General features: G+C 37.0%; 1 pseudogene; it reads left to right on the top strand.

Moving 5' to 3' along the window:
• The first annotated feature begins 6,635 nt into the window (after positions 1-6,635).
• Positions 6,636-15,104, top strand: LOC126586516 (ent-kaurenoic acid oxidase 1-like; annotated as a pseudogene).

The raw sequence follows: 15,104 nt of genomic DNA, 5'->3' as shown, positions 1-15,104 counted from the left end.
TACATACATCTGATCACCCTGCATAAGCATACCATCAGGTCTTCGAATCCTGAGGTCTTTCTTTTTCCCTCTAGACACTGCTTGTATTAACTCCTAAGATTCTGGATCATTCGCCTGAGCTTTGAGTACATGATCTAGCAAAATTGGCCTAACTTGAAAATTAGCAAGTAAAGCTCCCTGGTAATCTTCCCCTAATGTGACTCCAGTAGATCGCAATTCAATCAAGAGTGGAACACTGCGTGCATAAAATGTGTTGAGTCGACCCTGGGATTTCCTTCTTAAAGAATCAGCTACAGAATTTGCACGACTATGATGATACTCAATCGTGCAGTCATAATCACTGAGCAACTCAACCATCTCTGCTGCTTGAGATTAAGATCTTTTTGAGTAAAAATATATTTAAGACTTTTATGGTCGGTGAAGATTCGACACGTTTCCCCGTACAAATAATGCCTTCAAATTTTCAATGCAAAGATAATAGTGGCTAACTCGAGATCATGAGTGTGATAATTCATCTCGTGGGGCTTTAACTGTCGCGACGCATACACGATCACCCTGGCATGCTGCATTAGTACACAGCCCAAACCATTTAAAGAAGCATCACTATAAACCTCAAAATTCCCACTGTCATCCGGAAGTGCCAACACAGGTGCATGAGTGAGACAATACTTCAATTGCTGAAAACTCTGCTCACAATCATCACTCCACTCGAACTTAACTCCCTTCCTGGTTAACCTTGTTAATGGCAGAGCTATAGTTGAGAAATCTTTCACAAAACGTCGATAACAGCCGGCTAGACCAAGAAAACTCTATACTTCTGTGACAGTACGAGGTTGTTCCCAATTCTCTACTGCAGCTACCTTCTGAGGGTCCACGAGAATACCCTGGGCTGATATCACGTGTTCCAAGAACGACACTTGATCTAGCCAAAATTGGTATTTACTAAATTTAGCATACAACTGATGTTCCCTCAACTTCTTCAGAACTAGAGTGAGATGTCTAGTATGCTCCGCCTTAGATTTAGAATATACCAAAATATCATCAATGAAGACAATAACGAACTTATCGAGATACGAGCGAAATACCCGATTCATTAGGTCCATAAAGGCTGCTGGAGCATTCGTTAACCCTGAATGGCATCACCAGAAACTCGTAATAACCATAACGAGTTTGAAATGTTGTCTTCGGGACATCCTCATGCTCGATCTTTAGCTGATGGTACCCCGATCTTAGATCAATCTTTGAGAACACATAGGCGCCCCGAAGCTGGTTAAAAAGGTCATCAATGCGAGGCAACAGATAACAATTTTTAATCGTCACCCGATTCAATTGTCGATAATCAATACACAGCCTCAGAGTTTCGTCTTTCTTTCGCACAAATAAACTGGAGCTCCCCACGGCGAAGTACTCGGCTGGATGAAACCCTTATCAACAAGTTCTTGTAATTGAGTTTTCAATTCTCTTAACTCAGCAGGAGCCATTCGATAAGGGGTTAAAGAAATATAACATGTACTTGGAATTAAATCTATAGAGAATTCCACCTCACAATCTGGTGGTAGTCTAGGTAAATCATCAGGAAAAATGTCCGACTACTCGAACATCCTCCACACGAGTAGGAGTATCCTCATTCAGCACCACATGAGCTAGATAGCCCTGACATCTTTTCCTTAACAATCGCTTCGCTTTTACGGATGAGATAACGCCTTGTCTTAATCCACAACGCTCACCAACAAAAGTGACCACAGACAAGCCCGATCGATGGAAAGTGACAACCTTCTCATAACAATCCAACTTGGCACGATTATAATGTAGCCAATCCATGCTCAGAATAACATCGAAATCGACAATATCCAGAGGGACAAGATTAGCTAGCATGACAACATCCTCAATAAAAACAGGACATCTTTGATACTCCCAGCTAACATAACAAGTCTCGCCTCTAGGCATGGAAAACTCCAACTCATAACCGAGGGGAGTAGGGTGTGGTTGAGTCTTTTGAGCAAACGTATGAGAAATAACAGAATGTGTGGCACCTGAATCAATTAATACTCTAGCAAAATGACCAAGAATATTCAATGTACCCATAATCAAATCAGGATTGGTTTGAGCGTCTTGTAGAGTGATGTGGTGAACATGGCCCTGCGCATGCTGCCAACCTCCACGACCTCTATTTCCTTGATTAACATCAAGGTTCTGGGACTGTCCTCCAGTATACCACTGTGGTCCACCACCCTGATACGGTGCATACGGTGTATAGCCCCATAGTACTGCCCTGATAATATGGTTAAGCTGGATACTGGTATGTTCCCCTGGAATACAGAGCTACATATCCCTGATAGTGGTAAGCACCACCATAACCTTTTAGAGTATAGCCACTAGGCCTCTGAATCTGCTAAAGAGGGACTGCAGGTGGTAATGTTGGGGGCTGAGGTTTCTGCTAATTATGCGGACACTGGTTAGCCATATGCCCCGTCAAGCCACAAGTGAAACATCTACCACTACCACCTTGTCTACACTCCCCAAAATGATTATTATTGCACCTACGACAAAGTGGAGCACCAGAACTGTTAGGATTTCTTTGCCTTCAGAATCGAGAACCACCTGTGAACCTGCCGCTCCTCCGCGGTGTAGCAGAATTTGAACCACCATTGGATGAACCAGAATTAGTGCCATTTCGTTTAAAACTCTATGTATCACGAGGACTGTGAGATGACTACCCTTTATCTTTATTATTATTATTTTTCTGATTATTACCTTTTTCTTCCGCCTCATCACTATCACTTGGAGCATTTTCTGAGTCCTCAACTCAAAGTAATACCTCGAAAAACTCTTGATATGTGGAATAGGGAGTCAAAGTCGCCATAGAACGTAACTTCTTACGAGTACCCTTCTTAAAACGTTGGAGCATCTCAGCAGGATTTGCAGCAATCTCTGGACAATATCGGGAAAAATCAGTGAACTTTCGATGATATTCAGTGGCTAACATTTTTCCCTGCTTCAAATTCGAAAATTCGTCTCTCTTATGATCCAAATACTCCGGAGGTATATATCTCTTTTGAAATAGATGCTTGAAAATCTCCCAATTTGTGGCATCTTCAACTGACAACGGAAAAGATTCATGTTTCCACCATGATGCAGCCTCCAAATGCAAGAACCAAGTGGCTATCTCGACCCATCTGTCTTCTGAAAGATTTCCCTGTCACTGCATCACCCAAAAGGTTTTCTCAACATGGTCGAGCCAAAGCTCAACTCCTTCGGACCCCTCATTGCTAGAGAAACCATTTAGCTTCAAGTTATATACAGTCTCCAAGGGGGCCATCTGGGGAGGACGGAGTGAGGACTGAATAGCACTAGCTATAGCTTCACCAAGTTGTCTGATATCATGAAAATCAGACTCAGAAGAAGTACATGGCTCTCTACGAGGCGACATGGTTCTGACATAAGAGATCAAAATGATTATGACTTAAGCAAAAATACAGGACTACCCAACCTTGCTCTGATACCAAACTGACACACTCCGATCGGAGTCGAGACGTGCTGGCCGTCACGTGATAGCGACGTAGCCAAGTGTGCAACATAAGTGATAATAATAAAAGAAATGTGAATAATTAAAAACCAAAACTAAACTTATTTAACTAGATATAATATGTAAGTGTGTGAAAGTGATCAAATATAAGATACACGTATCTCAGAACATAGGTAAAACGAAAGTGCTACTTATACAAACAGGGAGAAGATCCTTACTTTTATTTATGGAAACGTCAGAACCGCTGTGTAGTCCTAGTGAGCATCCAAAGATGAACAGCTACCTAGAACCTGGAGGGGCGCAAAACAGAAGGGTGAGTGGGCAAAAACAAAGCGTTTGAAAACACATTTATCTTTATGAACATAATAACCCCTCTCTATAAAACCCGTATAGTTTCCAAAAAATACTACTAAGTAGGTATGAAAACAAATGCGCAAGAGCAGCAAAAACTGAAGTATGCCATGTCATAATATCTCAGCAAGAATAAGTGTAAGCCAAGTGTGAAACCAATATAAAATAGTATGCCAGTTAGAGTCACCTAACGTGACTTGTACGACTGAACCCATAGCTCATCAACATATGTTTGCACACAAGTCGGAATCACCTAATGTGACCTGTACGACAGACTGGGTGTAAATAAGTAAGCTCAAGTGTTACGATCACGTGAAAGTTATGCGATAGATCGTGGGTCACCTACGAGTCGGAACCACTTATTGTGGTCTGTACGACAGGCTAGCACCAAAACTTGGATCCAAGGTGAACGTGCAGTGCAGGAGGTGAACAATCATGTGAAAGCTGTTCCCTGGCCTCGGGTGGGAGCACTAACACCGGGGTGCAACATAATAAACTCTAAATGCATAAATGCATAGCAATATGCAATGCAACAAGACCAATCACATCCTAACTCACCTGCAGCTTACTTGAGCCTCTGCAACATCAAATAGAATAATTCACAATTCATACTAATGCAACAATATAGTACTAAGCGGTATGGACATGGCATACAAGGCATAAATTCATTTAAAAAATGTTTTCTGGAAATCGTAAAGCATATATATATATATATATATATATAGAAAAGAAATGCCCACTCACTAATAAGTAGCAGGATCATAGCCCCCTAGCCTCGCTTGTCCATGCTCGTCTTCGGGGTACTTCTCACCTATATACGATACAACTATTTTAACGTTAATTCGATAGCACATAAACAAAGCCTAGGATTAATTCCTCATATGTTTCTCAAATGGGGTGTTTGAATATACCAACATGATCTACTAGACAACACGAACACCCCCATATTTTTAGAAAAAAATTTGGATGTCGGACGCGCCCTCACGTGCCTGGCACACAGGACAGAAACCCTAACGACGTTAGGAATATTCTGTTAAAATAGCAGAATATTCCGTTAAGTTATAATGGTGTTACTTGAAGCCGTTAGGATATTCCGTTAAAGTTAACGGAATATTCCCCTTCTTCTCCGTTCACTCCGCCGTCTGCCGCCATTTGCACTCGCTGGTTTCTGGAAAATTTTCTAAAGCTTATAACTTTGTCATTTCTCAACCAAAATCCATGAAATTTATATGAATTTGAAGGTCTCGAAGAGTAAAACACAATCGTACCTATTAGGAGTCCAAAATCCAATGTAAAATGGTCGAAAAATCCCTCGAAAGCTCCAGCCAAAACTAGAGTTCCTCTAAACTGTGTGATCCAACGTCAACGCAACCTTAAACCTACTCTAGAGTGCTAGGGAAGTTGCGTGGGAACCTTTCCAAGTCCTAAAACCCCGTAATCTCATCGGGATCACGTCGGAGGAAAATTACACCTCGTCGGAGCTCTGCGTTCTTAGGTTTTTTACGTCCGTTCGACAACCCACATGTATGGTTAGGTTGGTGAAGTCGTTAGAAAGGTGATGGTGGGTTCTAAAAACTCGATCCGTGCGAGTTTGATGATAGTTGGGTGTATGGGTGTCACGGTGCAAAGGGTGAATGAGGGAGAATGATCGAGAGAGAGGGGAAAGGGTGAGGGTGCACGTGTGTGTGTGTCTGATTGGGCAGCATCAGAAAATATCATTTTCTGATTGGGCTGCCGTGAGAAAGAATGAGAGATATGATTCTCAATTGGCCCAAAGAAAGAAACCCAAAAATCTGATTGGCTCAAGAACATTGGAACTATTGTGATTGGTGAATACGTGATAGGTGTACTCAACCCTAAAATATTTCTACCCATTTACATATTCAAATAATCGTAACATTTTCGTTACGAATCTGATTTGGTCCTAACTCGCGTCAACGCGCTCGTGACGCTGAGTACGATTTAATTACGATAGCGAGATAAATAATTTAAAACCATCTATGTACATCCACGTCAATAAGCCAACGAGGGCAATATCGTCACTTTACACACTCAGGGAGAAAATTATATAATAAATTGGGACAGGTCGTCACATGTAGTGAATTAGTGACACATACGAAAATATGTAAAAACATAAGTGTACCGAAAATTCCGTACCTAACTATATGATACTAAATTGGTGTACCAAAATGTCGGTACCTAAAATATATTATATTAAACTAGTGTACCGAAATATCTGTATCTAAACATATTATACTAACCCAGTGTACCGAAATGTTCGTACCTAAATATATTGTAATGAATTTGTGGCAGATAAGAAAATATGTGAAAACATAAATGTACCGAAAAATCTCTACGAAAATATTTTCTTATATAAGATGGTTACCATAATGAGAATTAAAATTTATAATATTTTCATAGAATTTAAATTCATAAAATTATAAATAAAAAAGAGACATTGAATACATTTGATGGCATTAAATAGAGTTTAGGGACTAAAATCAATTTTTAATCTTGTATAAGACATTTTTCTAAACTTCATCAGAGATTAAAATCTAATTTTCTAAAAGACTGATCACAATTTCCTTAACGTATTTTATACCGCTTTGGGAATTTAATTAATCCAGAATCTTCTTTGTAGTTATATATTATAATATTTCCCCACACATTAATACAAGGAGCTATATTTCTAGCCATGCCTAAATTGTATATAAAGGAGCAAACATAGAGACACGGAAACAGACGGACTGAGGGATATCCCTCAAACTTTGAGCTTCTTCTTTTCCCTCTCTCTCTCTCTCTCTCTGTTTATATTCAATCTCTGTTTCTTAAGTGAGTGAATAGTGAGTCATCACAAAGGATAAGAAAAACATGGTGCTGGGTTTGGTGGTGGGTGTGGGAACGGGGCTGGCTTCCATTTGGATGTTATTTCTGTCGAGCTTTGTTGGTCTTGTGGCCTTCTGGTGGCTTATCAAGAATGCAAATCGGTTGCTGTATGAAACCCAGCTGGGTGAAAGGCAGTACTCCCTCCCACCTGGTGACTTGGGCTTGCCTTTCATTGGCAACATGTGGTCCTTCCTCAGAGCTTTCAAGTCTAACAATCCTGAGTCCTTTCTCGACAAGTTTGTTTCCAGGTCAATTTCCACCCCTCTCTCTATCTACTAGCCTTCATGCACGCGCGTGAGGTATTTTTTGAATCACGGCATGTTACGCATGACTTACACGTTTTAAATGTATTTATATGCGTAAATTGACAAAAAGAAAGTCAAATATTTGAAGTGAATGAATAATCTTAGATCATGCTAGAAGAAACCCCTCATAAACCAATTAAAGCAGCTGAATTCACATAATAAATCGTCTCTATAGAATTTACATTAAGAATAGAGAAAATAATATTTAATAAATAATGGATTGAATCACATTATTGCTAGCCCATTGTGAGGTTAAACCCACTCTCTCCCTCTTAATGCAGATAATATCATTTGTTAAAAAAAAAATCATTTGACAACTAATTTAATCACATTATTATCTGCGTGCGAAATACCTTTTTTATAATCAGCAATCCATGCTTCTTAAGATGTTTTGAATATGTTTAAAAATAGAGAAAATAATATTTAATAAACAATTGATTGAATTACATTATTACTAGCATATTGTGAGGCTAAGCCCACCTCCTCCCTTTTAGTATAGATAATATCGTTTGTTAAAAAAAAAACAATCATTTGACAACTAATTTAATATAATTTAATCACATTATTATCCGCGTGTGAATGACTTTTTTTATAACCGGCATTACACGCCTCTTAATAAACAACTGATTTAATCACATTATTGCTAGCCAATTGTGAGGCTAAACCCACCCCTCCCCCTTAGTGTAGATAATATCGTTTATTAAAAAAAATCATTTGACAACTAATTTGATGTAATTTAATCACATTATTATCTGTGTTCGAAAGACCTTTTGAACGCGTTTAAAAATAGAGAAAATAATATTTAATAAACAACTGATTGAATCACATTATTGCTAGCCTATTGTGAGGCTAAGCTCACCCCCTCTCCCTGACTGTAGATAATATCGTTTGTTAAAAAAAAAAACAATAATTTGATGACTAATTTAATCACATTATTACCCACGTGTGAATAATCTTCTTTATAATCGGCATTACACGCATCTTAAGATGTTTTGAGCGTGTTTCAAAATAGAGAAATTGAATCACATTATTGCTAGCCTATTGTGAGGTACTAATTAAAATAAAATAAAAACCACCAAAAAAATAATTATTAAAAAATACTATTAAAATGATGAAAATGCCCTTGCCTTATTGCATTATTAAAAAAAATACCATTCGCCTTTTCCATTGGCTTTATATATAGACTAGCCTGAGCGCGTGCAGAATGCATTTTTTGAATCACGGCGTGCTATGCACGGCTTACACGTTTTAAATGTATTTATATGCGTAAAGTGACAAAAGGAAAGTCAAATATTTGAAGTAAATGAATAATCTTAGATCATGCTAGAAGAAACCCCTCATAAACCAATTAAAGCAACTGAATTTATGTAATAAAATCGGTCTTTATAGAATTTACAATAAGAATAAAGAAAATAATATTAATAAACAATTGATTAAATCACATTATTGTTATCCCATTGTGAGGCTAAGCCTATCCCCTCTCCCTTAGTGTAGATAATATCGTTTGTTAAAAATAAAATAACAAAACAATCATTTGACAACTCATTTAATCACATTATTATCCACGTGCGAAATACCTTTTTTATAATCGGCATTACATGCCTCTTAAGATGTTTTGAACGTGTTTAAAAATAGAGAAAATAATATTGAATGAACAACTGATTGAATCACATTATTGCTAGCCCATTGTGAGGCTAAGCCCATCCCCTCCTCTTAGTGTAAATAATATCGTTTGTTAAAAATAAAAATAAAAAACAATCATTTGACAACTAATTTAATATAATTTAATCACATTATTATCCGCGTGTGAAGGACTTTTTTAATAATCGGTATTACACGCCTTTTAATAAACAACTGATTGAATCACATTATTGATAGCCTATTGTGAGGCTAAACCCACCCCTCCCCCTTAGTGTAGATAATATCGTTTGTTAAAAAAAAATCATTTGACAACTAATTTGATGTAATTTAATCACATTATTATCTGTGTGCGAAAGACCTTTTTTATAACTGGCATTACACACCTCTTAAGATCTTTTGAACGCGTTTAAAAATAGAGAAAATAATATTTAATAAACAACTGATTGAATCACATTATTGCTAGCCTATTGTGAGGCTAAGCTCACCCCCTCTCCCTTACTGTAGATAATATTGTTTGTTAAAAAAAAACAATCATTTGATGACTAATTTAATCACATTATTACCCACGTGCGAATAACCTTTTTTATAATCGGCATTACACGCCTCTTAAGATGTTTTGAGCGTGTTTCAAAATAGAGAAATTGAATCACATTATTGCTAGCCTATTGTGAGGTACTAGTTAAAATAAAATAAAAACCACCAAAAATATAATTATTAAAAAATACTATTAAAATGACGAAAATACCCCTGCCTTATTTGATGCATTATTAAAAAAAATACTATTCGCCTTTTCCATTGGCTTTATATATAGACTAGCCTGAGCATGTGCAGAATGCATTTTTTGAATCACGGCGTGCTACGCGCGGCTTACACGTTTTAAATGTATTTATATGCGTAAAGTGACAAAAGGAAAGTCAAATATTTGAAGTAAATGAATAATCTTAGATCATGCTAGAAGAAACCCCTCATAAACCAATTAAAGCAACTGAATTCACGTAATAAAATTGGTCTTTATAGAATTTACAATAAGAATAGAGAAAATAATATTAATAAACAATTGATTGAATCACATTATTGTTATCCCATTGTGAGGCTAAGCTCATCCTCTCCCCCTTAGTGTAAATAATATCGTTTGTTAAAAATAAAAATAACAAAACAATCATTTGACAACTAATTTAAACACATTATTATCAGCATGCGAAAGACTTTTTTTTTATAACTGACATTACACGCCTCTTAAGATGTTTTGAACGTGTTTAAAAATAGAGAAATTGAATCACATTATTGCTAGCCTATTGTGAGGTACTAATTAAAAAAAAGCACAAAAAAATTAACTATTAAAAAACACTATTAAAATGACTAAAATACCGTTGCCTTATTTGATGCATTATTTTGGGATGCTTTTGAAGTTTTTTGTGTTGGGGGCATTTTTGTCCAAATATTTTTGCTGAAGCTTGGTGACACCAAACACTATTCACATTTTCCATTGGCTTTATATATAGATATGTTGGTTTTGCTAAAGTTATATTGTTCTTCTTATGTTGTTTGATATTCAGTAAAAAAATATGACTCGTATCGAGTACCAATTTACAATATCTGGTACATTCTCGATACACGCTGCATTCTTAATGCGGTACTGTAAACTGATGTTGAATTTACCAATTTGGCCCAACAAGGGAAAGTTTGTGCTGTACGTTTCTTACCATACGTAACCTTAGTGAAGTAGAGAATAAACAACGTTACCAAACATGTTTTTTTTTTTTTTTTTTTAACAAACGATATTATCTATATTAAGGAAATAGGGTGATCTTAGCTTCACAATAGGTTAGCAATAATGTGGTTTAAATTCTCATTTGACAAGAATCGAACCTAAGACCTTTCACTTTCAAATGAAAATGAATATACCACTAAACCGTAGTATTAAGTGGCACAAAAAATATTTTATAGTTGGCTATTTTTTTCACTTTTACTGTCACATTTGTAACCGAAGGTTTTATTCTTGTAATTTGCTTTTGTAACTGATTTTTCCATGCATATGACACTTGTAGAGGACAGTCTATACACAATGTGGGTCACTGCGCACCACACTTCATGCAAATACTCCCAATTTTTCACCGTTCCTTATTTTGTATGTTTTCTGCACAAAAACCCTAGTTTTTGGCAGTCAATCCCCAACCATTACTCGTGATCTTCAGCAGTTTTATCGGCCCCAGAAGCATATTCAACCCCACAATGTGCATGCTTAGGAAGGCTCACTGCCCTCTGCTACAGTAATTTCTTGTGTCGTATAAATTATTCTTTTGGTAGACACGTTTCACACTTTTTCTTGGTTTTTACAGTACAAGTAAATTGTTCACATAGGATTTTAAACTAGAAACTACCAAAAAAGTTAGTTGAATTTGTGTCAAGTACATATTTTAACATGACGGGTTTTTATTTAACCTTTGATAAGAGGACAAGGATTGTCTGCACTTCCATTTCCGATGCCCTCCTGTATCCTTTTGTTTGTGTGGTCACGGTTAAGCCACGTCAACATTTTATATTACTATTAATTTTTGTCTTATTATCTTTATAAAAAAATAATATAAAATATTGACGTGACTTAACCGTGATCACACAAAACAAAATGGCACGTAAGGGCATCGAAAGTCGGAGGGCAAATAGTACTTGTCCTTGATAAGACGGGCTCATCTCCTCCTTCTATGTCCCACACACCAATTGTACATGTGGGAGTCATAGACAGACAATGGGTGGTGGATGTTAAACCAAATTGTCCATGTAGGATGCTAAAACTATAAAATATCCCAAATCTTGTTTACAAAAAATTTGGGTTTAACAATAAACATTAAAAGAAAAAATGTTTTATGTTTTGTATGTGTAGCACTCTTTTTCCTTGACAAAATTGTTTCATCGTGTGGTTTTACCGAGTTAGGCTTTAATGAGGTCACATTTTTTTGCGTTTAGTTGATACTTATTTAATGAAGATTTCATTCACCTTAAATAAAGAAAAATAAAATAAAATAGTTCTACAGTTTAGTCTTCGATGGGTTGAGAATGTCTTCATTTTTGTAATGCGATGATTTGGTAAAGTTTTTGATATTTTGAGTTAGAAGCCTAGTTTAATTTCAACATGCTTCCCCCTTGTCATCAACTACTTGGCATTTTCTGACCAAAGAAACTATTTGGCATTTAAGTGCAAAAGTGAGATATAATGGAGACTCATTCGGAATGACGATGTGGAACTCCATTTCCAAACATTAAGAATAAGTTCCCTACTTTAGTTGATTAACTAACTGCTTTTTCTCCAAGTGATTCTCGTTAGAAACTGCTTTTAATATTCTTCTTTTTTTTCTTTCCCTTTTCTAAAATAAAAAAACTAACAGAATTAAAAAGTTTAGAATTAAATAATATATAGGATGCTAGAAAACTGCCTGAAATAACAAGTTGACATTGTGGCCAGCAATTTGGTCTGAGATTTAGAAGCAGCAAATATTTTTGGTCCAAACTTGCGTGCTTTTGTGGGGTCACCATGTAGCAATGTGTCACTCATTTTTTTATTAGTGTCAGATGCAGTGCGCTTAATGCACCGAATACAAATTGGTACGTGGATGAACGAACATTAGTCACATTGTACCAATTGTTGAACAATGTGAATGGAAGAGTTTCTTAATTTTTGACACATAAGCTCCTCTTTGGTTGACTATTTTCATTTGAATTATTGACAGTTAATTATCGTTTTGTGTGTGCAATATGTTTATCCGATTTGACCAACTTCAGTGTAACTTTGTTGCCTTGTCAATGAACAATGCAGATATGGGAAAACTGGAATCTACAAGGCCTTCATGTATGGGTTCCCAAGTATCATTGTTACAACTCCTGAAACAAGTAAAAAAGTTTTGACTGATGACGATGCATTCAAACCCGGGTGGCCTGTTTCTACCATGGAGCTAATTGGAAAGAAATCATTCATTGGTATATCTTACGAAGAACACAAAGGTCTAAAGAGGCTAACAGCAGCTCCAATCAATGGTCATGAAGCATTGTCTGTGTACTTGAAGTACATTGAAGAGATTGTCATAACGTCCTTGGAAAAATGGTCCAAACTGGGACAAATAGAGTTCTTAACTCAACTCAGAAAGCTTACCTTCAAGATTATTATGTACATCTTTCTTAGGAGAGGGAATATACAGTACTTAACTACGGAGTTAGAGCCATGGCAATCAATCTTCCGGGATTTGCATACCATAAAGCACTTAAGGTGAGGAACTGATAAGTTGGGTTTTTTTGTTTCATAACTTGGACAGTGGTGTTTGTAATTTTTTAGCATTTAACTGAGTTGTTTCCATTTTAGGCTCGGAAAAATCTTGTTGCTATATTTCAATCAATTGTGGATGAGCGAAGAGCTCAAAGAAAGTCCGGAAACTACTATGTAAAGAAGAAAGATATGATGGATGCTATGCTGGATGTTGAGGATGACGATGGAAGCAAACTTACCGATGAGGACATTATAGACGTACTGTTAATGTACTTGAATGCAGGCCATGAATCTTCCGGCCATACCATAATGTGGGCTACCGTTTTCCTACAAGCAAACCCAGAAGCTTTCCAGAGAGCTAAGGTATTTGAATTCACATATTTTTGGGTAGTTCATCTTGAATGTATTTCTTTCTCTGTCTCATTTTTCTTTTGAATATTAGGGGACTGATTTACATGTGCAGGCGCCTTGTCGAAAATCACCATAGTCACAACATTTTAGCGTTCATTTTGCATGCATAATCAATCCACTTAGATTAGCCCGCATGTTTCAAATTCATGGATACTTATGTTGTTAAGATTGTTTAATGAAGAGATGTGATCGTATCCTTGATATCGTTTGATGAATTCTGGTTTCATAACTCCTGAAAACTTCAAATATAATTTGCTAATCATGTTTGGACAACTTTAGGCTGAGCAAGAGGGGATTCTCAAGAGGAGGCCACCAACGCAGAAGGGCTTGACACTGAAGGAATATCGAGAAATGGACTATCTTTCCAAGGTAAAAAAATGGCTTCATTTTCATTTTCGTTCTTATTCAACCATTGCCAAGTGGTTCCAGCTAACTGTTTTAAACTCCATAGGTGATTGATGAAACTCTTTTCGCGTGATAACATTCTCACTCACCGTCTTTCGAGAAGCAAAGAAGGATGTCAAAATAAACGGTAGGTTAAGATTTTTTTTTCATATGTATTTTTACTCTGCGATGGCAAGTGCCTTCGCCCATGAGCGGTAGGTCTCGGGTTCGAGACTTGGGAGCAGCCTCTCCATAAATGGGGGTAAGGCTAGCCGACATTCACCTCTCTCAGACCCTGCGTAAAGCGGGAGCCTTGTGCACTGGGTACGACCATGTATTTTTACTCTGCATACATATCTTCACCCGTTACACATTTTTCTTCGAATAACTACTAGACCTCATAAATTTGGCTTTCAGGTTATAGCATTCCCAAGGGCTGGAAAGTATTGGTTTGGTTCAGGAGCATTCACTATGATTCTGAATTATATCCAAACCCAATGGAATTCAACCCTTCCAGATGGGATGTAAATTTTTAAGCACTTATAATTATGACAAACAATAATTTATACTTACATCTGATCTGACTTGTTTTATTGCTTTCTGCCGGCCCAGAATTTCACACCGAAAGCATTAAGTTTTCTTCCCTTTGGAGCTGGAAGCTATCTGTGCCCCGGAAATGATCTTGCTAAGCTGGAAATAGCTATTTTCCTTCACCATTTCCTCCTTAATTATAAGTTAGTACTCTTAACCAATTTCCTCTCCATGACTAAAATTGGAAAATCGGTTGTTATATTTTTAATCATCTTCTAATGTTTCGGTGATTTGATCGATGCTGCAGGATGGAGCGCGCTAATCCGGGGTGCCCCTTGATGTACTTGCCTCATACTAGGCCTAAAGACAATTGCGTGGCAAAAATCAAGAAATGTGGATCTGCAGGGGCATGAGTGCATTGAGATAACAAGGGAACTAAGTACACAGATCAAGGTATATATATTTCATATCGTAGGTTATAAAAAACAACGTTTTTTACGGCCTAATATATTTGACCTAGGTCATATGATTTTAGTTGGCAAGTTTTGAACTTTGATCCTCTGTCCATCTGTTACCAGACCAGGAGCCATGCCAGCAACTAATCCTTACTCCGAAGTGTGGCGGCCGGGGAGTTCTCGCGCAGTCATCAGCTAGCTAGTTTTAGCAGTTAATTTAGAGTTTAGTTATGTTTTATCGGGAAAGAGAGCCTAGCATACAAACTAAGCCATAAGAGCTGGTACTTCTGCATTTGCAGGCTTGTTGAATGTGTAACCTTGTTGTCCTCGCTTAATAAAACTGCTGGACATTGCACCAA

Source organism: Malus sylvestris, chromosome 2 (genome assembly GCF_916048215.2).
Source record: "Malus sylvestris chromosome 2, drMalSylv7.2, whole genome shotgun sequence".
Lineage (NCBI taxonomy): Eukaryota > Viridiplantae > Streptophyta > Magnoliopsida > Rosales > Rosaceae > Malus > Malus sylvestris.
The sequence above is the reverse complement of the archived record's forward strand: the minus strand, read 5'-3'. Positions and strand labels throughout refer to the sequence as shown.